We start from the raw sequence: 27,950 nt of genomic DNA, 5'->3' as shown, positions 1-27,950 counted from the left end.
AGGTATGCAAAGTACTCAATTTCATAGAGGTATTATTATCAGAAGAGGCACTATTGGTACCAAAAGTTACTGACTCCTTTTCTAATACTTCACTCATCAGAAAGTCCAAATCACTGACATTCACATGTCTAAAGCAATCAGTAAAAATCATATCATGCTATAACTTTGCTCATCAGCTCTTCCTGCAATAAGTAGGCAAAATGCTAAAATAAATAAATCTAAAGTCATATCTTTATACATATCAACTAAATCACAGCTATTTCTTCTTTTTTATAATTTATTTATTTAATTTATTTATTTTTGGCTGCGTTGGATCTTCATTGCTGCACACGGTCTTTCTCTAGTTGCGGTAAACGGGCTACTCTTTGTTGCAGTGTGTGAGCCTCTTACTGCAGTGGCTTCTCTTGTTGTGGAGCACAGGCTCTAGGCACTTGGGTTTCAGTAGTTGTGGCACACAAGTTCAGTAGTACTGGCTCATGGGCTCTAGAGCGCAGGCTCAGTAGTTGTGATGCACGGTCTTAGTTGCTCTGCAACATGTGGGATCTTCCCGGACCAGGGCTCGAACCCATGTCCCCTGCATTGACAGGCAGATTCTTAACCACTGCTCCACCAGGGAAGCCCAATCACAGCTCCTTCAATGTCTTTGCTCAATGGTTTTTCAGATGGGCCATTATGCTCCAAGGTTCCTCTAAGGTACCTCATCAATAAGATGGCCATATAATTTATTGCACAAAGTGGTTCACTTTTTTTTTTTGGTGGTACGCGGGCCTCTCACTGTTGTGGCCTCTCCCACTGCAGAGCACAGGCTCAGGACGCGCAGGGTCAGCGGCCACGGCTCACAGGCCCAGCCGCTCCGCGGTATGTGGGATCTTCCCGGACCGGGGCACGAACCCGTGTCCCCTGCATTGGCAGGCGGACTCTCAACCACTGCGCCACCAGGGAAGCCCTGGTTCACTTTTTAGAGTGAAATAGGTCACTGTGTATAACTTCTCCTGGCCATAGGCATCTGGGCAAATCGGTTTATAAAGTCACATTATGCATTGTCTGCCAGAGTAAAGGAGGCTGACTCTGAGCACAGAGGGAACAGCTGGGGGATAGTGTATCTCCATTCTCTGACTCATAGGTGATATGCTTTTCCAGCTTATGGAGCTGAAATGCATACTTTCATTCAAAAAAGAAATTTTTCTGTAATAATAGCAGAAATATTTGAAAACCTCTGCTTTGAATGAAGCATCATCATTTGGGTACCCAACACAGTCATAAAATTAACAAACACCCATCTATGAGTTTTTCATAAAACAACTCTTCCTTGAATGACATAATGGTCAGAAAATTAGTGATTTACTGGTATCAGTCCACTTTCTTCAGGACTTGTCCTTTTCTTACTCCAAGATTGATAGCACCTCAGATCTACACATTTTGTCTTATCTGGGATGCAAAGTGAGAGCTCAGGACAAAGAGAAGGTCAACCTCCTCCTTACTTCCTTCTTAGTCACATTTAAATCAACAAAAAATATCATCAAAGTAAGAGAAGGATAAGGGGGCAAAAATGGAGGAAGTGTAGTAGGTTTCCAATCTTTAATCATGTAAGCTATCTTTAAAAAAATGCTAGAAAGAACAGGTTATGTTTTGTACCCAGAATGACTTCCTCAAGTGTCTTACTTTCTTTGTGAACTCAGAAGTAGCCTCTATTTTTCTGAAGGAATTGGAGAGAAGAAGAAACATATTATTAAATTTTATTTCCCAGTCTCCCAGGTGAAGGTCAAGAACATAGTGTAAGGTGCTGAAGGACTGGGGATAAGTTTATATTTTGTATTTTAATAAACATCAACACTTTTTGGGGGAGAATGAGTGTGTTCTCTGAACTTCTGTTAGCATGTGTTTCCATCCTTAAAACATTATTTTCTTGCTTCAGTGTACCTTTGATAACCACATGTTCTGAATTCTTCTGAACAATTCTTAGCTTTGTACATTGGACACAAAGTATTCTCCAGTTCCATATATCCGTGACTAGCCATCTGAGATTAAATGGGTATCATTTTTTTTTCCATTTTTGCTACTCATGTTCATAATTCTAGTCCCTGGAGGTCATAAGAATAAGTCAAAGTGAAGTGCTTTATAAAACAAGCCAACATATTTTAATGATGTAAACAACCTGAAAATGCTACTTAAAGACCCCCAAATCTAACTTATTCAATAAGCTTTGTTTTTATCATTTAGAACATTTCTCAACTATTTATTCTTCCTTAAACATCCATTAGACAATATAAACAAAAATATTTAACCTCCATGTGCCTAGAACTATCCACTTACTGAGGTACAAAAGAAAAAAAAAAAGGTGTGATGCCTAATCTCTAGAAATTAACAAACCAATAATGGAAACTAAATAAACTCAGTAATGATGCCTTGCAATATCCAGTTAATTCATAAAATATAAGGTAAACAAATAATGATTGTCTCAGGAGTTATCAAGAGGGAATCAATGAAGGCAGCAATAAATTGGGAAGCATTTATCTTTGAGGTTATATACCGAAGCTGAACTTCAAAATTTAACAAAGTTCAGATAAAGAGAGGTTAAGATATGGCAAATACTGCTGGGTATCAACTTAATTATTACTCTCCCCTTCCTTCAAAACAGAATGCAAACTGCCATTTTCAGCATTATTCCCAGAAAAATAAACCATAGTTTCCAGTCTTCCTTAATTTTGATGATAGGAACAAAGGGCATGTGACATAAATGTAAGCAACGAGATGTAAATGGAAAATCTATTGGATAATTTTGTCTTCCCTGGTATAAATTATTTTGGCTTTTTTATGGCTTTCTTATTCTTGCCTGAAATGACTAGATGACACTAGAGGTGGAACAGCTAATTTATGATTAGAAAGAGACTACTCAGATAAAAGCTATATTCTTCAGATGGCAGAGAAGGAAATAGAAGTAGCTACTTTATGGATCTATTCAAACAACTCTACTAGCCTTAACTTGCCCACTCCCAAGGTTCTAGTTGAAGGAGTAAAATAAAACGTCTATTTCATTAAGTCACAGTGTTTGTGTTTGTGTCCCATGCAGCCAAACATGATATTTCACTGCTAACAAGGGGATTAAAATGTTCCAAATGAGAATAGAAATGAACTTTGATATATGGAATATAGAGAAAGGAACTGACCAGAATGAAGCCAAACATTCCTGTGAGGGTCATGTCTGTGGACAGAAAACTATGACATCAATTTTGTTCAAAGAAAGTACTACAGCTGGAACTACCACTTTCCATTTTCAAATGTGTGCTTCGGCCATATTAATGTCTACGATTTACTTCTGCTGAAATAATCTATCCCATGTAAAATCCCAAAGGAGAAAAAAATGCACTTCAAAAAATGGTTATTCTTTTCCTTTTCTTGATTTTAACATGTTTATCATGAAAGTCAAAATGCACCCTCTCCCCCCAAAATCTTTATTTTTTCTTTTCTGTGAGTTTATTCCTGGGCTCTCTATTTTTAATTCTGTTTTTAATTTCAACATCATATTGTTTTTATTACTACAGCATTGTAATATAGTTTCAAATAAGGGAGCATGATGCCTCCAGCTTTATTCTTCTTTCTCAAGATTGCTTTGGCTATTCAGAGCTTTTGTGGTTCCATACAAATTTTTTGATTATTCGTTCTACTTCTGTGAAAAATATCATTGGAATTTTGATAAGGATTTCATTGAATCTATAGATTGTGTTGGGTAGTATGGACATTTTAACAATATTAATTCTTCCAATCCATAAGCACAGAATATCTTTATATTTATTTGTGTCTTCTTCAATTTCTTTCATTAGGGTCTCATTGTTTTCAATATATAGATTTTTTACCTTCTTGGTTAAATTTCTTCCTAGATATTTTATTCTTTTTGATACAATTGTCAATTGGATTGTTTTCTTAATTCCTTTTTCTGATAGTTCATTATTAGTGTACAGAAATGCAAAATACTTTTTTGTATTGATTTTATATCCTATAACTTTACTGAATTCATTTATTAGTTTTACCAGGTTTTCAGAGATTCTTTAGAATTTCTATATTTAATATTGTCATCTGAAAATAGTGACAGTTTTACTTTTTCCTTTCAAATTTGGATGCCTTTTATTTATTTTTTTTTCTGCCTAATTCTCTGGTTAAGACTCACAATAATATGTTGAATAAAAGTGGTGAGCGTGGGCATGCTGGTTCCTGATTTTAGAGAAAAAACTCTCAGCTTTTCACCATTGAGTATAATGTTAGCTGTGAGCTTGTCATATATGGCCTTTATTATGTTGAGGTATGTTCTAACTATACCCACTTTGCTTAGATTTTTTTTATCATAAATGGATGTTGAATTTTGTCAAATGATTTTTCTGCATCTATTGGGATGATCATATGATTTTTATCTTTCATTTTGCTGTGGTAGTACCTCACATTGACTGGCTTGTGGTGGCTGAACCATTCTTGCACTTCTGGGATAAATTGCACTTGGTCATGTTATATGATCCTTGTAATGTGTTGTTGATTTTGTTTTGCTAATATTTTGTTGAGGATGTTGCATTTATGTTCATCAGGGATATTAGTTTGTAATGTTCTTTTCTTGTAGCATCTTTGCCTAGTTTTGGTATTAGGGTAATGCTGGCCTCATAAAATGAATTTGGAAGAGTTTTGTCCTCTTTATTTTTTTAGGCAAATCTGAGAAGGAAAGCTATTAAATTTTCTTTGAATGTTTGATAGAATTTGTCAGTGAAGAGTCTGTTCATAGGCTTTAATTTTTATAGTAATGCAAAATATGTCTATTTCCAAACAAACAAAAAAGAGAGGAACACAGATTAAAAATGAAAATCCTTCTCACACCTTTCCCATCTATCCCTGCTCCTTGAAACAAGACTCTTCTTTGAATAGGCAAGCAGTATTGTAAATTAGTTGCCTGTGCTTCTGGATTTTTTTATTTTACATATACAGGAACATATATAGATATGTTCACATAAATAGATATTATTGGAAAATATATTTTTGTTAATTTTTTGTATGTTTGCCTATTTAATATTAATAGAATCAATTTACTCATATACTTTTTTTAATGTTTTAAACTTAATTTACTTTGGAAATCTCCATTTTAGTTTGCATATCTACCTCTCTCTTTTTAGTGGCTGAATCATATTTCATAGTCAGTTAGGACAGGCCTAGTTATGCTATATTAACAAACAGTCTTAGTGACTTAGAATAGCAAAGCTATATTTCATAACCATGATATATTACCATCTTCACTGAGTGATCTGCACTATGATACCCTTGCTCTGAGACTGAGGCTAAAAGAGGAAATGCTGTCTGGAATGTTTTACGTCACTGTGACTTGGGAAGAGAACATGGCTAATCACACATTGTTTCTTGAAATCTTCCACTCAGAAGTGACAGATTGTTACCACTTATATTTACTTAGTCAATGAAGGCATATGACCATGCCTAACTTCAAGGGGGTGGAAACATTTCCACATTTTTACCATGTGTCCAGAGGAAGGTAAACTGAAAAGATTTATTCACCCTTTGACTGCTATAGCTTTTCTCTTACTTGTATAACACAGTGGATTTTACATCCCCAGAAACTACTTTCAATTCAGTGTTCAGTAACCCCTGAAAACTCTGGGAATTTCTCTTTTCCTCAGTTCAGAGTTATCCTGGTCAATGGTCATAGGTCCCTTAAGGGAAAGCTAAGAAATACTTTTATGGTTGTGGCAGAATTTTCTCAAGGAGACTATCTATCTCCTCATTTAAAGGTTTCTAGATCAGCAAATAAACTTAAGACTTGACATTGGATAAGAGGCTGTAAGTCTATTGTGGAAAGATGATGTTACTCATGACCTAGGGATGCTCACTTATATAGATAAAATATGAATTCAAAGGGCTTTCCTTTTATTTTGGTCCTAGAGACACCACAATCAAGTAATCTCATTGAAAGATCTCTGTGTTTTACCCATTTTGAGTTCTATTCTAGCCCTACTTTTCATTACAGGAGCAGAACCCACCTTGTCTCTGCAACTTTTCTGCTGTCATTGGACTCTGAATTTCAGAGTTTAGGAAATCAGGAAGTTTGTTTCAGTGGTGACATCTCTAACAACTGTGACTTTCAGAGGCCAGCTTCTGAAGAGTTATTTAGAGGAGCTTGTGTCCTCCTCACCAATGTGTTTTTCAATGTTGTGATAAAAGGTATGTGCTCTGGGTCTTTCCCAGGTATGTATTTAAAGGATAAATAAGCACAACACTTGTAATGAATCCAATCCAACACTCCTCTCCATGAGCATTTAAGTTCCTTTACTACAGTATAAAAAGGAAGTTCGGGCATCTCAACAGTACTTAATTTAGATATTATGAGTCCAGGTTTTAGAAAACCAATTAAGCAAAATGTTTGAAAACCTCACATTACTTAGGCTAAGTTACTGAATCCAGAATCTCTGGTTAGTGCACCCATATTGATACATTCAATCCAATCCATTCTGGAGTTTCATCATCCTTGGTCTTACACACTTAGGGTCAATGCCTACACATATTTAGCAAGATTCTGACAATATAAATAAATCTTTCAATGCTTTCCATGTGAACAGTGTTTCTTTCTGGGTCAGACTTTGTATGTATTTTAAAACAGTGAATTAGAGGTTTACTCAACTGTTGAAAGAGCTGGGTGATTGATCATCAGGGAAGCTGGTGTAAAGAATACCAGTTTTCAGCACTACAGTGGTGGTTATAAGTTTGTTGGGAAGCCATAATCAAGTCTAGTGGGCTCTACCAGGAACTGAGTCAAGTTATCAGCATGATAGCATAAGTTCTAATAGGTCTTGATAAGAATTGACACATCATTGCAAGGTCATTTCCTCAGCTCTGAATAATAAATATCTTCAGGAAAAAAAGTGGGGTACCCACCTCAGACAGGAAAGAGCAAGCTGCTTTGCTGGCAAAATATGCAACTCTGTGGAATTTTGGGTTTCTAAGTACTCATACTCACTGGAATCTCTCCAAATGTCCCAATTCCAATTCTCAGGACTCTGTACATTATCACTGCTGTACTTTTTACTTAAGAGGTATGGTATAGCTTTGACTTCAACATATTCTGTAATTCAGCCATCAGTAGAAGAACTTTGAGTGTGATGTTCAGAAACATTAATCTTGAAGTTTTAAGAAACAAGATAACATTTCAGATCAAAGAAAGAATTTCTCTGCTTTTCTGACCATGCCTTGGCCTGATAATTCAAATCCCCACAATCCCCACATTTGTCACGTTCTTTCTGCAAACTTTCCAATGCAGTCTGCTCCACAGTCCTCTTGATCATATGTAGTCATATTTCCATTAAAATGTTCTATTCCAGTAGCAACTTGGTACCCAATGTCTTGCCCTACAGACACTTGATTCCAGACAGCTATCCGCAGTAATGGAAATTGATTCATCATTGTCTTCAGTTGACCACCAGGGTCACATTTTACACAGGCAAATAGGCATCACTGGTTTAAATCTAATCTGATCAAAGCATCTATTACTGAGTTTCATCTTTGAGATTATGTTTCCCAGAAAACAGTTTCCCATATTACATACTGTGTAAGTCAGAAGCCATTTAGTTCTTGCAATTATTATTCTTTTGATGCAGATAACTGGAGTTTCACACAAGCTTTGGAGGAGTTGGGGGATTGAATGTCAAGGAAGTTGTTGCCAGTAATATAAATTTGCAACATCAAAATGATGATTCCCAAGGATTTACTGGGAAGACATAGGGACATACAAAAACTCTAGGAAAGTGCTTCCCTGGTGGCACAGTGATTGAGAGTCCGCCTGCCGATGCAGGGGACACGGGTTCATGCCCTGGTCTGGGAAGATCCCACATGCCGTGGAGCAGCTGGGCCCATGAGCCATGGCCGCTGAGCCTGCGCGTCCAGAGCCTGTGCTCCGCAACAGGAGAGGCCAAAACAGTGAGAGGCCCGTGAACCGCAAAAAAAAAAAAAAAAAACAACTCTAGGAAGCCTCTGCTTAGTTACACACATTGGGCCAGAATTTGCTCATTTGAAATTACATAAAATATTACCAGTTTTCACTTCACAAATGATTTTCCAATGTATATTCTCCCAATAACCATATGAGTTTCCATTTTACTACAATTTTACCAAAAAATATATTATTTTTTATATATGTGCCAGTATCATAGGAGTAAAATAGTATCTCAGTTTTAAAAACCTACTTTCCAACCATTTGAATAAATTTCTATTTTCTAACCAAGAATAATCTGTAGTGTTAGTTGCATTTTTCTATCTATTTAGACACTTTTAGAATCCTTCATAACAGCCGTTGCTGTGGATAACTTTCTCGTGGGTTTAGGATCTAATCTCAGACAGCATCTGAGAAAGCAGATCGAAAATGGAGAGACACATATGCATTTTCATTTTTGATGATTGATTTGGTGCCAGCTCCATGAGTTGAACACCATCCACAGTCACCATTGCCAGTTACGTACATAAAATATCATGTAGGCAATGGATTTGAAAGGACCTGCCAAGTACAATGTTGAAAACCCTAGAGATATTGATTTTACAGTTTCTGCAGTGATTCTACATCATGCTCCTTTACTTTCTGGCAATCTTTATAACTTTTACACTGACATAAATTGCCATAAAATAAGCATCCAGAACACCCCTCCCCTTCCTCCTCTAGAAGTGGTTAAGGACGCTCCATTATTCTATTAACATGTTTAACCATTAATTCAGCTGATCTCCCTGGTAATGACTAGGTGACTTTAAACTTGGAGGGCAATTTGTTTTGCCCAGCAGATTTATTATTATCCTCTCTAGTGGAGAGCACATGAATTCATCTAAACATTTATATTCCTTAGTGTGCTTCTATTTTTCTTTTTATGTTTTTTAAAGTAGATTTAGTGGCAGAATATTAGCAGCTGAGGATACCAGAGTGGTTGTCTACACAGTGAGGCAGGCAGTTCAGCTCTCTGAATGTGGCCTCAGACCCTGAGACTTTTCCTTGGCTGTAGTGAGGGAAAGTCATATGGAAAATGGGGAAGGCAGTACAGTGTTCCCTAACTGATCAGAAATTATCCAGTCTTTAGATGAACGAAAGGGCTGTAGGCCATAAAGACGATTACACAGATGAAATTGTTGCTACCTTAAAATACTGCTGCATTAGTTTTCTGTTCCTTCTCTAACAAATTACCACAAACTTCATGTCTTAGAACAGTACACATTTATAATCTACAGTTCTGTAAGTGAGAGTTCCTGTATAGGTTTCACTGGGTTAAAATCAAAGTGTCAACAGACTTGTGATTCATTCTGAAAACTCTAGGGGAGAATCCAATTCCTTGTCTTTCCTTCTGGAGCCATCTGCATTACTTGGCTTGTGGCTTGCTTCTTACATTTTCAAAGTCACTAACGGTGACTTGAGTCTTTTTCACATTGTATTTCTCTGATTCTTTTTTCTGCCTCTTCATCTTCCACTTTAAAGACTCGTGATTAGATTGAGCCCACTTGTTTAATCCAGGATAATCTCCCCTTATCAAGGTGAGCAACCTTAATTGCATCTACAACCTTAATTCCCTTTCATGTAAGATAAGATATTCACAGGTTCTGAGGATTAGAATGTGGACATCTTTGGGGTCGTCATTCTGCCTACCATATCTGGTAAAATGATATTGGTCTTTAACTGATTACAGATAACAATATAAGACTGGGTACTTTAATGATCCTTATGAGTCACGCTAGAGGTCACAAAACTAAAGGAAATAGAACATGCTAAATTAGAATTTTTTCACACTAAGAAGTAGGCAAAATGGTCAATTGTTTTTTGCAATGAGGCCAAAAAAATTCAATGGGGCAAGAATAAGTCTTTTCAGCAAGTGGTACTAGGACAACTGGACATCCACATGCAAAAGAAGTTGAACCCTTTCCTTAGACCAAACACACACACACACATACATTCAAAACAGGTCATAAACTTAAATATAAGAACTAAAACTATAAAGGTATTATAGGAAAACATAGGAGTAAATCAATTAAGTAATGAATTAAGTAATTTCTTCTTTCATATAACACCAAAATCATAAGCAACAATAGAAAAAGTAGATAAATCATATTATACCAAAATTACGATCTTTGTGCTACAAATAACACCATCAATAAATTGAAAAGACAACTCACAGAATTGGAAAATGCATTTGCAAAATGTATTTAATAAGTGACATATCAAGAATACATTAAAAAAAACTCTTACAACTCAGTAATAAAAAGATAATGTCCAAATTAAAAATGGGCTAAGTATCTAAATAGAAATTTCTCCAAAGAAGATATAAAAATGCCCAATAAACACATGAAAAGATGTTCAACATCATTGGACTTCAGGAAAATTAAAATGACGAGATACAATTTCACCCTAACTAGGGTGGCAATAATTGGTAAAAATGGGCAATAACAAGTGTTGATGAGAATGCAGAGATATTGGAGCTCTTGTGTATTGCTGATGAGACTGAAAAATAGTTCATCTATTTTAAAAAACAGCTTGACAGTTCCTCAAAACATTAAACGTAGAATTAACATATGACCAAGAAATTCCGCACTTACTTATACAGCCAAGACAGATGGCAATATGTCTACACAAAAACTTGTACACAGACACTCATAGCAGTTTTATTCATAATAGCCAAATATTAGAAACAACCTAAAAAATGTCCATGAAATGATAAATGGGAAGATAAAATGTGATATACCCATACAACAGAATATCATTTTCCAATAAAATGGAATGAAGTGCCCATACAGTAGACTGACCTTGAAAACATTATGGTAAATGAAAGAAGTCAATCACGAAGTCAATATATGATTCTATTTATATGAAATGTATGATTGTATGATCTATATGAAAGGTCCAGAATAGGTAAAGAAAACATATGAGTGGTTGCTAGAGTGGAGACAGCAGGGACAGGCGGAACAAGATGTGACTTTTAACGGGTATGGAGTTTCTTTTTTGGGTGATGAAACTGTTCTGGAATTAGATTCTGTTGTTAGTTGTACAACTCTGTGAGGATACAAAGGACCATGGAGCCCTATATCTTAAATGGGTAATGTATATGGTATATGAATTACATTTCTATAAAGCTGTTCAAAAAAAAGGGTGGTGCAGCTAGTATGTCATTGTGTCAGGTAGATCTCTGAGGGGCCATCATGGCTTTGCTTTGATGACCAGTTAAAAGTGATTCCTGACAGTAAAATAATGAGCAGAAATTCCTTTAGAATACATTAACAGCCATCTACTAATGTGAACACTTGTAAAAAATTAACTTCACTCTCACACTTATTTGATGATCATTAGAAGAATCTGGCTTTAATATCATTTTGATACATCAGACGAAGTGTGGTTGTCCATGAATAACAGGACTGATACACTTATGAGTGTTCCCATATTTAAAATGCAGGTAATGACTTTCAATGGTTGTTGTAGGTTGAGAGATGCTGCAGTGCAATTTCTTTGCACAGTGCTTGGCACCTTGTGGTTGTTCAATAACCCAGAAGGCGTCTTAAAGCAGAGGTTAGGCCCTGAACTTGCTGCAGGCTGAAAACCCTTACATCATCTGCGTTTTGGACAGTTCACCTGGTTATCCTGAGTGGAACTCAAACTCAACGTGTTACAACCACACCTCTTTTTCCCCAAGGCCACACTTCTCTTATCCCAAGTCCTTCCTCCTTCCCCCCATCCCCACCCCGACCTCCAACTCAGCCTCAACTTAATCAGCCACTGAGTTATAGTGATTCTGCTTCCTAAGTTACTTTTGGTTCTCTGGTTTAGGCCCTCATCATCTTTCACCTCCATAACTGATACAACTTTCTGATTGATCTTCCTTTTTAAATCTCACCTGCACCTGTATTACACATTTCAAGCCTCTGTAAATTGATCCATCTAAAACTCAAAATTGTAAATATTTTTCTCCTATGGAAACATGCTGCAGTAATTTCTCAGGCAAGACGTTTTGCTTTTTTGTTTTTGTTTTTTAATTTGGATTTAGCTATTTGAGTAGCAATACATGTAAATCGTTCAAACATGAAAACATATATATATATTAAAAAAATATATAGGGAACTTTCATTTCTCCCACCCTAGTTGTCCTACTGTCCAGTCATTACCCATTCCCACAAATAGGAAAAGACTATTATTAGTTTGTTCTCTAGAGAATATTTATACAAATAAAACATTAATGCAAATATATGTATATATTCGTATATAAAATATATAATATATCAGTATGTAAAATATATGTTTGTGTTTGTATTAATGTATTATAAATGTGTTTGTATGTGCATATATTTGTAAAATATATATATATTTTTTGTTTTTACACAAATGATAGCACATCTTACACACTAGTTAACACTTTCTTATTTTCAATTAACCTATCTTAGATATGGTTCCCCAGTAGAACCTCCTTATGCTTTTCTTTTTTCCTTTTTTTTAAATAACTTCATGCTATTTCATTGTAGAGATAAGCCATAGATTATCTCACCAGTCCACTATTGATGGTCATTCAGAATTTTTCAAGTCTTTTGGCAAGATTTTTTATCCTAAGGTACATAGATAAACTTCGGGGAAAATGAAAACTTCCCGAAATGTTGAAAAAGCTATGTTTATGGCTATATATTTTCCATATTTGGGGGGATGATTCTATAGTTTACATGACATTCTCAACAATGTCTCTCAATAAAACAACGTTTAAAAGCCTTTCACTCTCACAGTAATTATTTTAATTAACTGGAAATATTTTTTTCTGAAATGGCTAAGATAAAAGTTATGAACAATAAAATGCACAAGTCTTAAGTGAGCAGTTCAATGACTGTTCATGAATGTACATATCCATGTAATTAACACCCAAATCAAGATATGGAATAGTTCCATCAATCAGATAAGCCTTTCAAAAATAAATTCTCCCATGTCCCACCCTTTGAAATCCAAATTCAGTAGAATTTAGTCTTGGGATTGTGGAGACAGATATTTGAAATCAGAAGTTGAGTCAGAAAACATTTACAGTGGGCTTCCCTGGTGGCGCAGTGGTTGAGAGTCCGCCTGCCAATGCAGGGGACATGGGTTCGTGCCCCGATCCAGGAGGATCCCACATGCCGCCGAGCGGCTGGGCCTGTGAGCCATGGCCGCTGGGCCTGCGCATCTGGAGCCTGTGCTCTGCAACGGGAGGGGCCACAACAGTGAGAGGCCTGCGTACCGAAAAAAAAAAAAAAAAGAAAAGAAAACATTTACAGCAAAACAAGCATGTGAAGATGAGAAAGTGAATTGGTGTCCATGGGAATTTCAAAAAATAAATGTATATGAAGAAAACAGTCAGCACTTTGTAAATTGAAGATAATAAGCAGATGAGAGAACAGAAGTCCACAGGAAACCACAGGACACATTTCCTGATACAAAAGTTTCTTAAGAACAGGCTCTGTATATTTCTTCTTTGTATTCCCAGAGCCTAGCACAGTACCTGATATTTGCCAAAATAGTAAGTTCCAAAATGTTTGAGACTGACCAAATAAATGATTGAAAGTCAGTGTGCACAGTTCCTGTTTGTTCTAATGCTTTGATTATTCCTTAAACATGTCTGGTACTCAGACCCAAAATAATATCACTACATTGACCAAAAAGATGAATAAAATCTCCAGAGTTATATGAGTGTGGTTTTAAAAGAAAAAACAAAGGACTTCTTATGACTTACCAACAGTTTTGACCCCAAACTGATCTTAATAAGGAAAAGTATTCCTCTGGAGACTTCAAACTGAACAGACAATTGATACAAACTCAATGGGGGCCAAAAACAAAGAAGCTTCACAAGCTTCAACAAAATCCATAGACCATTTAATTAAAGGCAGACTTAGTGGGAACACTCCTGACACAACTAGATCCCTCCTCTTGGATAAATGAAATTGTGCTGCTGAGGGAATTGTCCAGTTAGGCCCAAAGCACTTGTCTAGTATCTGGCACTGCAGTAATTAATGTTTAGGAATAAGGTAGCCCTGAACATTACCTCAAAAATAAAACTTTCCCAGGGCAACATCCGTTGAGAATGAGGGTACAGCATGGAGAAATGGGGTTTCTGAGAGGACCTCAGCTTAAGAAAGAACACCAGCTGTTTAGAACATGAGGGAACTTTGAGACACTGAAAATTGAAACCAGAATCTGGTTTTAGTTTGGTCTCTGCCATTACCTGCCATGTTATCTTAAGTGAATCATTCAATAATAAGAACCTCAGTTTCCCTCTCTGAAAAATATGTTTATGGCTGAAGATAGTTTTTGAGATTCCTTTGTATTTCACAATACCATGAAGTCAACTAGAAAATCAATATGCCCCTTATCCATGTGGCCACATTTATTATTGTATTTATGTATGACTCTGAATAAAGAAAGCCTAAAATTACCATTAAAGCAATGACTCAAACACAAGGAAAACAACAAAAACCAAAGGTCTTTCATGAAGATGAAAATTATTCACAAAAAAATGGACTTTTTTTTTCTTTTTAAACTACCCAATATAAAAATCTACAGATTTAAAAAAAGGAGGGGGGGACAATTATATTCTGATTAATTGTCTTCACAACCACTCACATAACTTAGTAAGGGTTTGTTACCTAATGAATAATTTAATAAACAGATATACTCCCTGGATCCTGGTTTACATGGTAACTGTTTTCATTACAGACTCACCCAAAAATTGTGTCTGAATTTTTTTGTATTGTATAAATTTATAAGAATTAAAAATATATGTACAATCCTATGATTCTAGATACTCATTTTCGTTTTACTTTTTCTACTAGTGACTAGAATACTTAAAAATAAAAATTAACTCTTGAATATAAGAAGCACTACAATATTACTCCATATAATGGAACTACATGTTTGGTATCAGGAGGTGAAAAATAGAGGGCATGTGTTCAACAACAATCATGCCAGATAAAGAGAAATCATTAATCAAATACTGAGAGAGGAAGTCATGTGAATTGTGTTTTATTTCCAGGTCTTGAGAGATGTTAAATCTTGGTATGGAGAAAATAGACTCATTCTGCATCTAATTTTTCATTCATTTTTCAGTTAGTCAAACAACAAACATGGACTAAGTATCTCTTTTGTGGAAGTGATTGTCATATTAATCACTATTTCACAGCTGTAGTTCCTTACACAGAGGAAAGAATAAGTGCCCTATTGGTATATACCAGGGCTTATTTCTCCATGGTGACAGCAGGAGTTTGTAAAGTAGAGGGTGGGGGTGAAAACATTCTAGGCAGAGATAATCACCATAGGAAATGGTATTTAGTATAAATGAAGTATAGAACTGATGGCAGAATTGTATGACTTCAATCAAACTGAGGGTTAGAACAGTAGCTTGGTATTCTGAGATGGGATGTGAGAGTACACACCCAGGCTACACTAAAATGTTGAGTTGTCTTATCTTCTAGGCTTTCATGCTTCCCTGAGAGAAGCAGGTCTTATCTGCCAATACCCAGCATGTCTCCATGCTGTGCAAGCAAAGCTGAGCATGATAATTCATGTATGAGGGTGTTTGGTACCAATGATGCTTCCTTTCTCAATCATTTCCTCTTCTAAGTCCCTCCAATATCACTGCATACATTCTGCATTTATCACAGCACTAACACATGGAAGCCAGGCACATTTTCAGGCCTAGTTAGTTTCAGCAGTTGACAGGAATTGAAATGCTAATAATCTCTTTTTTTCCCCTGATTTCTTATAAAGATACAAATGAGTCACACAGCTGCAAATCATCTGATGGCAGGAAGAATCTCTGACAGCTTCATTTGAAGTTCCAAAGTTCCTGTTTTATGGCTTGGTTAATGTTTGGTAAAAAATAGGCTGTTTAAATTAGAGAAACCTTATGGTAGAAAATATAGTCTCATGGTGAGTGACAAGTTTTTCAAAAAAAAAAAAAAAATTGAACAGAGAAGAAAATACACAACTTTGCAAGCTTGTGAAAAGCAAAATAGTCTTTCCTTTTCTGTGTCTTATTTTTTTGTTTGTTTGTTTAACTGTTTGCAGAGTGTGCAGTATTTTAAAAAACAAATATTTTCCTCAACTTAGTCCATTAGTTCAGGGATCTGTCCAGCTCTACTCAAAACTGTCTTCTGTATATGTAAATCAAACCACAGCCAAGATTAGACAAATATTCATATAGTTGAAGAAAATAGAAAGTAAATCAGGACAATCCTCAAATTTACACTGAGAGATAGAATAATTCGTATGGACAGTCCATGGTGATTCCTTAATGATGGCTTAAGGTCTGTTGGGTAAAGTACACATGGAATGCTTAGTCTTGTAGTCAGAATGATTTTATCCCTATGTTCCATAAACCCATTTCCTCCCCTTTTTTTTTTACTCATCTGGGTTAGAGCTCTAAGTTCACCACTGAAGATTGGTGAGTCCATGGGCAAGTCGACTGTTGACTTTGAATCTCTGTTTTTTCATTTAGAGAGTCACAAAACTGCTCCATAGTTCTGAGACAGTTAGACATGTGACTATGACTTGGTGGTAGGCAAAACATGCTATTTTACAGATGAAGAAATTGAGATTTAATGAAGATATGTCATAAGGGCTTAGAACAATGACTCTCAATTTTCAACTAGGAGCTGTTTTATTACCCCCTCCCAAGGACATCTGGCAATGTCTGGAGACATTTTTGGTTGTCACGACTAGGTGGCAGGATGGTAGTGGATAGAGGCCAACTATGCTATTAAACACACTGCAATGCCCAACAAAGCATCATCCAGCCCAAAATGTCAGTGGTACTGAGACTGAGAAGACCTTTCTTAGAGCTACAGAACCAGGTTTAGAAAACAGGTCTATGCAATTCCAAAGTCTGAAATCAAGCATGATACTAATTTGCTTATCAATAATAATAGTTTAATCTCTATTCATCCAGGGACTTCCAAAACAGTGAAATGTACCATGACAGACAGATATGGGAAGATATTAGTTGTCTGTCATGTACTTGACAGCACACTTCAAGTTATCCTGGCAAAGAGTGGAGAACTTCACCTATTTGCAGTGGCAGTTTTGTAATTAACAATTTGTCTTATTCTTTGATTATAAAAATTTGTTTTTACATTTGCTGCATAACCCACACCTATCTTCAAGTGTTGCTTTCAAATGACTCCACATTCCCTTGACATCTACCTATCCTTTATCTTTTACCTTGATTGATACAAGTCAGCCTGCACTCTCTAATGTCGTAATTTCCCAGAAATCTGCAGATGAATTGAGCTTAATCAGGACACCAATAAGATAAAAGCTCTGAAAGAAGTAGCCTTATCACATAAAGGTCTCATTTGATATTGTCTGAATCTTAAAGTCTAGGTACCGGAGCCTCAGTAATGTAAAGGGGCCCCAAATAAGCAGGAATGTCAGAGAGAATTATCTACATTGTATTTGTTATCCAGGGTTTTGTAATTGCTGAAGAAGTTAATGGAATTGACAGATCATTGATAAAAGTGGACCCTGAAGAACAAGAGGTAGATTTCCTGAGCAGCTTTCTTCTGTCTTCACAATGCAATATGCTTGCTATCCCAGTCCTGACACCTTGCTGTTCCAACCTTTCTAACATGTCTGACTTACCAAAGATAAAATGGTCAATTTTCCCTATAATTGCTTTCAAACTTGTGTCTCTGATAAGTGCTTTTATTTAGCTTGTTCTACAAATCGCCCCTTTAAGGCTCATTCTAAATATGCTTCTTGGAGTATATACAGTGATTAGATTGAATGTGCTGCTTTAGTTGAGGTCTAACAAAACACACTGCATGTCTTTTTAAAATAATAATGGAGGTGAATAATCTTTAATATAGGTTTTTATTAAAATAACTCATATCTCTCCCCAGGTCAATATGCTATTGTACCTTCCCATTAAGGAGATATTATGTCCTTTTATTACATGCTACAGGAGTCATTATTCTGTATTTATCTGCATTGAATTTTCTATCTATTAGCCCAGGTATTTAAGTGAGCTAATGCTTTTCTTACCTGAGGGTTGTTTTTCAGGGATGACCTTTCCCCCCAATTTAACATCATCTGCAAACCAGAACACTGTAGTATAAGCATTGTGCTTGGAGTCAGGTTATTTAAGATCTTTAATAACAGGATATCCAGTATCATTTTGGACCAAGGTAACTCTGCCATGAGTAGCTTAGCTGTGATTATATTCTTTATCTATTTCATTATATAGAAGGTTTGATTGGAAGAAGAGCAAGAAAAAATATCTTGATTAAAACAAAACCTCATTTTAAGTAGAAGTTTCTTCAGCTTGATTTTTTTTGTAATGCAACATCCTCCAAGATGAATCTGCAGAGCACCTCTCCCATCCTGGCAGCTAACTATTCACTTTACAACCCTGGGTCACCAAGTGGACATCACTTAAACCCAGAGAATTGGTGCAATTAATTCCAGTCTTCTACTTCAGAAGTCCCTGAACTGGCAACTGTGGGTCAGTAACTCAAGGAGAGAGGTGGATCAGGGAAGGAAACAGGGAGATGTGCCTACAAACAAACACCACGTAGAGAGAAACCACCCATTTGTGAAATCTTTTCACCTTCATGCCTGCATTCAGGATCATCTGATTTTCCTGAATAAAATGGAGGAGACAGCATGGCTCTTTCAGAGTGAATCCTTCCTGCTCTAAAAGGTGTCTTGGAACCACACACTCCTGATTGAGAAGGCCAATATTTGTGGGATCTTGGAATGTTACACAATTTTAGAGTTAAAAAAAAAAGTTAGCAACGTAGTTGTGTATAAATGCAAATTGTCCAGGTAAACAGTATGGTTTTTGCTCCAAAGCTTAAAGATAATGATAGCACCCCACTTTTTTAGAGGCTGAATTAATTATCTGTGCTGATGGAACAAATTACCAGAGATTTAAGGGTTTAAAACAATGTAAGTGTATTATCTCACAATTAGGTAGGTCAAAAGTCTGGTACAGGTCTCACTAAGTTAAAATCAAGGTGATGACACTGCTGTGTTCCTTCTGGAAAGCTTTAAGGGCAAACCCATTTCCTGCTCACTCAGACCACTGGCAGAATTCAGTTCCTTGCAACTTTAGGACTGAAGTCCCATGTCCTTGTTAGAAGCCAGCTTAAGGATAGTCCCAGTTTCTGGAGACTTCCGCGTCCTCTGGCTTGCAGCCCCCTTTCCATTTTCAATGCCAACAATGGTGTGTCAAGTACCTCCCATGCTTGCTTGGAATCTCTCCTGCCTCTTCCTTCATCACATCTCTCTGACCTTAGCAAGGAAATGTTCTCTGTTTTAAGAGCTCATGTGATTGAAATGAACCTACTGGGTCATCCAGAAAAATCTCATCTCAAGTTCTATAACTGTAATTACATCTGCAATGAACCTTTTGCCATGTAATATAATGTATTCACAGGTTGTGGGAATTAGGACACAGTCATCATTGGGCCCTTGATATAGCTTACCGTAGGACCTTTTTTGTATTTGATTAGCACTGGGCTTACAATTTTAAAAGTTTTAATCTTATCACTGTCTTATGAGTTAGTCTTGGCTGATTAGTCCATTTTGGTGACCATGTTTTAGCTTGACATGTTGAATTTCTAATTATAGCCATAAATAGCCCTATGGGTGGCCACCATGTAGACTCCAGATGTTTGTTGCTGTGTTAGTAAAGTTATCCCTGTATACACAGGTTAATGCATCTTAAGAATTTATTAATTTATATACATTCATTGATTTCTTCCTACATCACTGGCAACATTATTAGCATCACTGCCAACTCATCTACTTTAGTAACTTTGATCTGGTCAGTCAAAACTTACAGATACGTTTCATATTTGAAATATATACCTTTTTACCTGTGCAGCTCTGGGACAGAGAGCTAGAGACCTAATTTCAATGGTTAGTGTCTATGTTATGGACTGAGGTGATGGAACCAGGAGTCAAAAGTTCTGATCTTCTCAGGAACAATGTTTTAGGAAAGTTCTGGATAAGAATAGTCCCTCTCCCTCATCATTCCCCCAATTCAAATTCTCAGTGTTTGTAATGATTACAGATAATTCAGTAATTTCTTCAGAGTCTCAGTGTCACTGCGTATAAGATCATCCCATAGTTTGTAGGTTTCTGTGACATCCTGGGCATGACTGTGATAATTTTGTTTTCTATGGAGAGACTAGGGATTTTTCTTCTTGTCTGGATATTCTGGGTATAGGCTATGTGGTAGGCAGAATAATGCTCCCCCAAGATGTCCACATCCTAAGCCTCACAACCTGTGAATATGTTATATGACAAAAGGGAATTAAGGCTGCAGATGGAACTGAAGTTACTAATCAGTTCACCTTGAGATTGGGAGATAATCCCGGATTATCCACATGGGCCCAGTGTTATCACAAAGGTCTTCATAAGTGAAATAGCAAAGCAGCCTTGTCAATGTCAGAGTGATGAGATGTGAGAAACATTCAACTAGCCATTGCTGGCTTTGAAGATCAATGGGGTTTACTAGCCACGGAATGCAATCAGCCTCTAGAATCTGGAAAAGGGAAGGAAATGGATTCTACTCTAGGGCCTTGAAAAGGAACACAGCTCTGCCAACACCTTGATTTTAGCCCATTGAGACTCATGTCAGACTTTTGGTCCCAAGTACTATAAGATACATTTGTGATGTTTTAAGTCTACAAGTTCATGGCAATTTGTTATAGCAGCCATGAGAAACTGATACAAGCTGCTAAAAAATGACCAAAGTCTGCCTTGAAAACCAGATGTGGATGTATCTAGAGCCTGTCATACAGACTGAAATAAGTCAGAAAGAGAAAAAAATATATCATATATTAACGCATATATGTGGAATCTAGAAAAATGGTACAAATGAACTGGTTTGCAAGGCAGAAATAGAGACACAGATGTAGAGAACAAAAGTATGGACACCAAAGGGGGAAAGTGGTGGGGTTATGAATTGGATGAGTGGGGTTGACACAAAATAGATAAGTATAAAGAACCTGCTATATAGCACAGGGAACTCTACTTCACTTCACTATACATTAGAAACTAACACAACATTGTAAAACAATTATACCCCAATAAAAATAAATAAATAAATAAAACCTGCCTTATAAAATCTATTTTAAACAATCATAAAACATTTTCAGAATACTCAATCCTGGGCATAATTCTACCTTAAATAGTCTCAGATATGCATAACCATTATTTAGACTCTTAAAAATTATTTAACAAACAAGTGAAAAATATACGAAAGTGTTAGGAAAGGCAGTCTGATGCATGTCATCTTTGGACCCCTGCTTGGTCACATAAGAATGGGCCTTGGGCTCAGAACACTTTGTTACCAAGAGATAAAGAGTCCTAACAGCCTGCACTGGGTTGATTGCCTTGTGTGGGAATGTGTTTCCTTGTTTCAGACTCAGCGTGTACTCCATTGTTCTTCTTAAGCACATGTGTCAATGGACCTCAGGCAAGGCCCCAGCTTTCTGTATGTCAAATCCCAAGGGGGAGGGGTCATTATTCCTCTATTGCAGCAAGAAGTGGGATGTATGCAGCCAAATCTCTTTTGTCAGAAGGGAAGTGGATAACCTAGCCATGGGAGACCAACATCACAAGGAGCTGAATCTTGTGTACTCTTTCTCTCTTCTTGCTGTAAGTAAACTCTATACCATTCAAGCCTAATGTGTGTGTTGTCTTTCTCTATGACCTTCCCTGGGTGGCGCTTACCTGCTATTTTTTGCTTTTTAACATTGGCTACATAGCCTGGGCACCCTGTGAAACAGAAAGGTTAATTAACAATATAAGACATAGGGAGATTGGTTCAAGATGGTGGAGTAGAAGGACGTGCTCTCACTCCCTCTTACAAGAACATAAGAATCACAACTAACTGCTGCACAATCATCGACAGGAAGACACTGGAACTCACTGAAAAAGATACCTCACATCCAAGACAAAAGAGAAACCACAATGAGATGGTATGAGAGGTGCAATCACAATAAAATCAAAGCCCATAACTGCTCAGTGGGTGACTCACAAACTGGAGAACACTTATACCACAGAAATCCACTGGAGTGAAGGTTCTGAGCCCCACATCAGGTTTCCCAACCTGGGGATATGGCAACGGGAGGAAGAATTCCTAGAGAATCAGATTTTGAAGGCTAGAGGAAATTGATGCAGGGCTTTGAGAGGATGGGGGAAACAGAGACTCCACTCTTGGAGGGCACACACAAAGTACAGTGCTCACTGGGACCCAGGGGAAAGGGCAGTGACCCCAGAGGAGACTGAACCAGACCTGCCTGCTAGTGTTGGAGGGCCTCCTGCAGAGGTGGGGGGTGGCTGTGTATCACCGTGAGGACATGACACTGGCAGCAGAAGTTTGGGAAGTACACCTTGACGTGAGCCCTCCCAGAGTCTTCCATTAGCCCCACCAAAGAACCGGGATAGGTTCCAGTGTTGGGTCACCTCAGGACAAACAACCAACAGGGAGGGAACACAGCCCCACCCATCAGCAGACAAGCAGATTAAAATTTTACTGAGCTCTGTCCACCAGAGCAACAGCCAGCTCTACCCACCAGCAGTCCCTCCCATCTGGAAACTTGCACAAGCCTCTTAGATAGCCTCATCCACCAGATGGCAGAGAGCAGAAGCAAGAAGAACTACAATCCTACAGCCTGTGGAACCAAAAAAAAAAAAAAAAAAAACATTCACAGAGAGAAAGACAAGATGAAAAGGCAGAGGGCTATGTACCAGATGAAGGGACAAGATATAACCCCAGAAAAACAACTAAAATAAGGGTAGATAGGCAACCTTCCAGAAAAAGAATTCAGAATAATGATAGTGAAGATGATCCAGGACCTTGGAAAAAGAAAGGATGCAAAGATCGAGAAGATACAAGAAATGATTAACAAAGACCTAGAAGAATTAAAGAACAAACAAACACAGATGAACAATACAATAAGTGAAAACTGCACTAGAAGGAATCAATAGCAGAATAACTGACACAGAAGAATGGAAAAGTAACCTGGAAGACAGAACGGTGGAATTCACTGTTGCAGAATAGAATAAAGAAAAAAGAATGAAAAGAAATGAAGACAGCCTAAGAGACCATGGGGACAACATTAAACACAACAATATTAGCATTATAGGGGTCCCAGAAGTCAAAGAGAGAGAGAAAGGTCCTGAGAAAATATTAGAAGAGATTATAGTTGAAAACTTCCCTAACATGGGAAAGGAAATAGCCACCGAGTCCGGAAGCAGAGAGAGTCCCATACAGGATAAACCCAAGGAAGAAACAGGCCGAGACACATAGTAATCAAACTGGCAAAAATTAAACACAAAGAAAAATTATTGAAAGCAGCAAGGGAAAAATGACAAATAACATACAAGGGAGTTCCCATAAAGTTATCAGCTGATTTCTTGGCAGAAACTCTACAAGCCAGAAGGGAGTGGCATGATATACTTAAAGTGATAAAAGGGAAGAACCTACAACCAAGATTACTCTACCCAGCAAGGATCTCTTTCAGATTCAATGGAAAAATCAAAAGCTTTACAGACAAGCAAAAGGTAAGCTATTCAGCATCACCAAACCAGCTCTACAACAAATGCTACAGGAACTTCTCTAAGTGGGAAACACAAGAGAAGAAAAAGACCTACAAAAACAACCCCAAAACAATTAAGAAAATGGTCATAGGATCATACATATTGATAATTACCTTAAACGTGAATGGATTAAATGCTCCAACCAAAAGACACAGGCTTGCTGAATGGATACCAAAGCAAGACACATATATATGCTGTCTACAAGGGACCAACTTCAGACCTAAGGACACATTCAGACTGAAAGTGAGGGAATGGAAAAAGATATTTCATGTAAATAGAAATCAAAAAAAAAAAAAAAAAGCTAGAGTAGCAATACTCATATCAGATAAAATAGATTATAAAATAAAGAATCTTACAAGAGACAAGGAAGGACACTACATAATGATCAAGGGATCAATCCAAGAGGAAGATATAAAATTTGTAAAATATATATGCACACAAAATAAGGGCACCTTAATACATAAGGCAACTGTTAACAGCTATAAAAGAGGAAATCGACAGTAACACAAAATAGTGGGGGACTTTAACACCTCACTTTCATCAATGGACAGATCATCCAAAAATGAAAATAAATAAGGAAACAGGGGAAGGGTGGGAGGGAGGGAGATGCATGAGGGAAGGGATGTGGGAACAGATGTATATGTATGACTGATTCACTTTGTTATAAAGCAGAAACAAATAAAAAAATTAAAAAATTAAAAAAATAAGGAAACAGAAGCTTTAAATGACAAAAAAGACCAGAGAGATTTAATTGCTATTAATAGGACACTGCATCCAAAAAGAGCAGATTACACTTTCTTCTCAAGTGTGCATGGAACATTCTCCAGGATAGATCACATCTGGGGTCACAAATCAAGCCTCAGTAAATTTAAGAAAATTGGAATCATATCAAGCATCTTTTCCAATCACAACACTATGAGATTAGGAATAAATTACAAGGAAAAAATGTAAAAAACCCACAAACACATGGAGGCAAAACAGTATGTTACTAAATAACCAAGAGATCACTGATGAAATCAAAGAGAGAATCAAAAAATACCTAGAAACAAATGACAAGGAAAACATGACGATCTGAAACCTATGGGATGCAGCAAAAACATAGCTAAGATGGAAGTTTATAGCTATACAAGCCTACCTCAAGAAACAAGAAAAATCTCAAATAAACAATCTAACGTTACACCTAAAGGAACAAGAGAAAGAAGAACAAACAAAACCCAAAGTGAGCAGAAGGAAAGAAATCATAAAGATCAGAGCAGAAATAAATGAGTTAGAAACAAAGAAAACAATAGCAAAGATCAATAAAATTAAAAGCTGATTCTTTGAGAAGATACACAAAATTGATAAAGCATTAGCCAGACTCATCAAGAAAAAGAGAGAGAGGACTCAAATCAATACAATTAGAAATGAAAATGGAGAAATCACAATTACACTGCAGAAATACAAAATATTATAAGGGATTAATACAAACAACTATATGCCAATAAAATGGACAACCTGGAAGAAATGGACAAATTCTTAGAAAGGTATAACCTTCCAAGACTGAACCAGGAAGAAATAGAAAATACGAACAGACCAATCACAAGTAATGAAACTGAAACTGTGATTAAAAATCTTCCAACAAACAAAAAGTCCAGGAGCAGATGGCTTCACAGGTGAATTCTATCAAACATTTAGAGAAGAGAGAACAACATTCCTTCTCAAACTCTTCCAAAAAATTGCAGAGAAAAGAATACTCCCAAACTCATTCTACAAGGCCACCATCACCCTGATACCAAAACCAGACAAAGATACTACAAAAAATGAAAATTGCAGACCAATATCACCAATGAATATAGATGCAAAAATCCTCAACAAAATACTAGCAAACAGAACCTAACAACACATTTAAAGGATCATACACCATGATCAAGTGGGATTTATCCCAGGGATGCGAGGATTCTTCAATATACGCAAGTCAATCAATGTGATACACTATATTAACAAACTGAAGAAGAAAAACCATATAATCCTCTCAATAGATGCAGATAAAGCTTTTGACAAACTTCAACACCCATTTATGATAAAAACTCTCCAGAAAGTGGGCAGGGAGGGAACCTACCTCAACATAATAAAGGCCATATATGACAAACCCACAGCAAACATCATTCTGAATGGTGAAAAACTGAAAGCATTTCCTCTAAGATCAGGAATAAGACAAGGATGTCCACTCCCACCATTATTATTCAACATAATTTTGGAAGTCCTAGCCATGGCAATCAGAGAAGAAAAAATAAATAAATAAATAAAACAAATACAAATTGGAAAAGAAAAGGTAAAATTCTCACTGTTTGCAGATGACATGATACTATACATAGAGAATCCTAAAGATGCCACCAGAAAACTACTAGAGCTAATCAATGAATCTGATAAAGTTGCAGGATACAAAATTAATGCACAGAAATCTCTTGCATTCCTATACACTAATGATGAAAAATCTGAAAGAGAAATTAAGGAAACACTCTCTCTTACCATTGCAAAAAAAGAATAATATACCTAAGAATAAACCTACCTGGGAGACAAAGACCTGCATGCAGAAAACTATAAGACACTGATGAAAGAAACTAAAGATGATACCAACAGATGGACAGATATACCATGTTCTTGGATTGGAAGAATCAATATTGTGAAAATGACTATACTACCTAAAGCAACCTACAGATTCAATACAATCCCTATCAAATTACCAATGGCATGTTTTATGGCACCAGAACAAAAAATCTTAAAATTTGTCTGGAGACACAAAAGACCCCGAATAGCTAAAACAGTCTTGAGGGAAAAAAACGGAGCTGTAGAAATCAGACTCCCTGACTTCAAACTATACAAGAAAGCTACAGTAATCAAGACATTATGGTACTGGCACAGAAACAGAACTATAGATCAATGGAATAGGATAGAAAGCCCAGAGATAAACCCACACACCTATGGTCAACTAATCTATGACAAAGGAGGCAAGGATATACAATGGAGAAAAGACAGTCTCTTCAATAAGTGGTGCTGGGAAAACTGGACAGATACATGTAAAAGAATGAAATTAAAACACTCCCTTACACCATACACAAAAATAAACTCAAAATGGATTAGAGACCTAAATGTAAGACCGGACACTATAAAACTCCTAAAGGAAAACATAGGAAGAAAATTCTTTGGCATAAATCACAGCAGGATCTTTTTTGATCCACCTCCTAGAGTAATGGCAATAAAAACAACAAATAAACAAATGGGAACTAATGAAACTTAAAAGCTTTTGCAAGGCAAAGGACTCCAAATAAGATGAAAATACAACCCTCAGAATGGGAAAATAATATTTGCAAATGAATCAATGGACAAAAGATTAATCTCCAAAATATATAAACAGCTCATACAGCTCAATATTAAAAAGAAAAAACAACCCAATCAGAAAATGGGAAGAAGACCTAAATAGACATTTCTTCAAAGACATACAGATGGCCAAGAAGCACATGAAAAGCTGCTCAACATCACTAATTATTAGAGAAATGCAAATCAAAACTACAATGAGGTATCATCTCACACCAGTTAGAATGGGCTTCATCAGAAAATCTACAAACAACAAATACTGGAGAGGGTGTGGAGAAAAGGGGACCCTCTTGTACTGTAGGTGGGAATGTAAATTGATACAGCCACTATGGAGAACAGTATGGTGGTTCCTTAAAAAACTAAAAATAGAATTACCATATGAACCAGCAATCCCGCTGGGCATGTACCCAGAGAAAACCATAATTCAAAAAGACACATGCACCCCAATGTTCATTGCAACACTATTTACAATAGCCAGGTCATGGAAGCAACTTAATTGCCCATCGACAGATGAATGGATAAAGAAAATGTGGTACATATATGCAATGGAATATTACTGAGTCATAAAAGGGAATGAAATTGTGTCATTTGTAGAGACATGGATGAATCTAGAGACTGTCATACAGAGTGAAGTAAGTCAGAAAGAGAAAAACAAATATCGTATATTAACGCATATATGTGGAACCTAGAAAAATGGTACAGATGAACCGGTTTGCAGGGCAGAAATAGAGACACAGATGTAGAGAACAAAAGTATGGACACCAAGGGGGGAAAGCAGGGGGGCGTGGGGGGTTGTGTGATGAACTGGGAGATTGGGATTGACATGTATACACTGATGTGTATATAATGGATGACTAATAAGAACCTGCTGTATAAAAGAAATTAAATAAAATTCAAAAACAAACAAAAACAATATGATACATAGGTACACTTACTGCTTTATTATTCTGTGTGCCTCAGTTTATTTGTTTATAAAGTT

The sequence above is a fragment of the Hyperoodon ampullatus genome (genome assembly GCF_949752795.1).
Source record: "Hyperoodon ampullatus genome assembly, chromosome: 13".
NCBI classification, from domain to species: domain Eukaryota; kingdom Metazoa; phylum Chordata; class Mammalia; order Artiodactyla; family Ziphiidae; genus Hyperoodon; species Hyperoodon ampullatus.
This window is presented reverse-complemented; position numbering follows the sequence as displayed.